This window comes from Sciurus carolinensis, chromosome 5 (assembly GCF_902686445.1).
Source record: "Sciurus carolinensis chromosome 5, mSciCar1.2, whole genome shotgun sequence".
In the NCBI taxonomy this organism is placed as follows: domain Eukaryota; kingdom Metazoa; phylum Chordata; class Mammalia; order Rodentia; family Sciuridae; genus Sciurus; species Sciurus carolinensis.
Window position 1 is genome coordinate 91,179,992 of NC_062217.1, and position 2,819 is coordinate 91,182,810.

Consider the following 2,819-nt stretch of genomic DNA (forward strand, 5'->3'; position numbering starts at 1 on the left):
CAGCAAGCAGATAGAAACAGCAAGTAGGGGCAGCGGCGGAAGATCAATCGCAGAGCGGAGAACTGAACACATCTTTAGGTTGTAGATCACAGATAGGCAGATCGCAGTATGCGGGACACATCACTAAGAAGCACCTCAGATAGACGCACCCTTAGTTCACAGGATGCAGGACGCACCTTTAAGAAGCAGCAGCAGAACTAGAAGATAAGATCTCTGAAAGTGTAGTCTCTCTCTCTCAAGCAAAGTCTCTCTTTCTCTCTTAAGCAAAGCCTTTCTCTCTCTCTCTCCTCTCAAAGCAAGTAAACCTCATTTCCTCTATCCTCTATAAACAAGCAAGCAAGTAAGGAAGCAGCTCAGAGATAGAGGTAGCTCAGTTTCCAGTCCACCACCCATAAAGACCCGCGCAAATTGTTGCTGCAGGCGGTGACAAGTACTCGCAGATTTGGCACCACAGAGAGCCAGTGACACTTCTCTGTCCAGGATGTCACCTGGAAAGCTGAGCAAGAAGTGTGAAATACATTGCTTAAGGAAGAACTCCATATGGAAAGGTGAAATTTGGTCAGTTACTCCACAGGGTCATGGCCTGTGATGACAGACTCCAGGAAGAAAGAATGTAACCAATCTGTATTTGGATCTCCCTCTGCTCAGAGCCCATCTCCATCCACGCTGCAGTCATGTCCCCTTCTGCCCATTGGGGGGACCAGAAACCCCAGAGTCTTCTGATGGTAAGTCACCCATGGTTCTCTCATCAGGGTTGTACATTCACTGCTTGTCAGAAATCTGATACTGCTGGGGGACAGGGGAAGGCATCGCAGGATGTCCTGTCCCAGCCTCTAGACTCTATACATCATAGCAGTTCAAAGTGTATGAGTTTGGGTGGCTCTACCCATTGTATTGAAAATGATCTGTCAGGATGTTGTTGAGGCCATACTGATAGTCCCCATACTGGGTGAAGAGGATGATGTTGTGGGGCTTCTCCAGTGAGCTCTGATGGTGCTCCTTGTTGCTCAGATTTGCTGTTGAGACTGGGAGGAGGTACCTCCTGGTTTGCTGGTTTGCATCACAGGAAGACCCCCAGAATGGCTGTCATCATGCCCAGGACATTGGTGCTGGTGATGGGGTTGCGCAGCATGATCAGAGACACTGTGATGACCATGATTCTCTTTGTGGCGTTGGCTACTGAGTAGCTCAGGGGGCTGATGAGGTTGAGGATGCTGAAGGCAATGACATCTGGGCAAAGTTACAGAAGTCACTTACAGCCAGGAACAGGAGTGTCCAGGACCAGTGGGAGACATAGGTCAAGTCACTGCTGACCAGGAAAGCTGAGAGGTCCACCAGGACCATGTGGGGATCATAAAGAAGACAGTGTGGCAGCCCAAGATGTTCAGCCAGGTGGAGATGGTGAATCTGTGAATCTCAATACCTTTTCGGAGAATATGTTCTGAAGCCAGAAGCACAGTGTGGCAGAAGGGCACTGACAAGTCCCCACATATCAAACGACAATTTGGTGATGGTGACCAGCAGGACGCCGCTGATGATGGAGATGAGTGACAAGTACTCCGTGGTACTCTGCTTCTCCTTTATGATGATCTGGGACAAGAGGACCACCAGATGGGCATGGTGGCCTTGACAGTGTGCACGTAGGGCACGGGCACCTTCCAGATGCTGAGGTGTGCTGACGCGGACGCGAAATACTTGCCAAAGGCGAGCCGCAGCACTTAGCGGGAAGAGAAGCCTGGCGGCAGCAGCGGACCAGCCGGTAGATGCCGGCCGGGCCGCGGAGGAGACAGGCGGCGCGGGGGACACACGCAGTAGCGCTGGAGGGGCGGGAGTTCTGCGCGCAGCGCCAGGACATGGCACAGCGACACGGTCACCCGGAACCAAAAGGCTCTCAGAATCACCTCGTTGACCATGTTGCCCCCCGCGCTCAGCGCGAAACACAGCAGGCACAGCGCTGCCACCCGCGTGTCCTGCTGCCACTGCCCACCTCACCCTGGCCCCCAGCGCCCAAACCCACCGCTGCTGCCGCAGCCGCCATCCCGCCGGTATGGTCGTCCCTGAGTAGTCGCAGCTTCCCGCCGTCCCTGACCCCAGCCCATTTTATTTTTTATTTTGAGACAGGAACTCGCTGAATTGTTTAGGGCTAATTTGCTGAGGGTAGCTTTTGAACTTGGGCTCTTCCTCCCTCAGCCTCCAAAGTTGTTTGTGCCACTGTGCCTGTGCTTATCATTATTTTACAGTGTACTTCTACTTAAAAAAAAAAAAAAATTACTCTAAAAGTTTTCATGTTACCCTGCAACAGCCACATCTCTTGATTGACCTATGCCATCTAGGTTTGTGTAGGTACACTCAGTCATGTGCAAAGATGAAATTGCCTAACAAAGCGTTTCGCAGAATATATCCTCCTTGTTAAGTGACATGTTACTACATATATGAATATATGAAGTCTCTGACCAAATTTATTAAAGGTCTCAAAAGAACATGCTCCACCATCATCCCTATATACATGATATATAGGCTCAGGAGGGGCCAGTGGTTTTATCCACAGTCAAGCATCACATAGCCTGACTACTGATTTGTCTCATTGAGGAAACCTACTTTAATATGAAGAATAAAGTCCTTCATTACAGTATATTTGATCACATACACACACACACACAGACACACACTCACAGAAATGATTGAATCTAGAGGTGCTCTACCACTGAGCTACATCTTCAGTTTTTTTAAAATTTTAGACCAGTCTAAGTTATCCATGCTGGTCTCAAACTTGCAATCATCCTGCCTCAGCTTCCTGAGTAGATGGTATTACAGTTGTG

General features: G+C 49.7%; 1 pseudogene; it reads right to left on the reverse strand.

Moving 5' to 3' along the window:
* Window positions 1-391: 391 nt before the first annotated feature.
* LOC124985469 (solute carrier family 35 member E1-like) lies at window positions 392-2,038 on the reverse strand (annotated as a pseudogene).
* Between the last annotated feature and the right edge of the window lie 781 nt (window positions 2,039-2,819).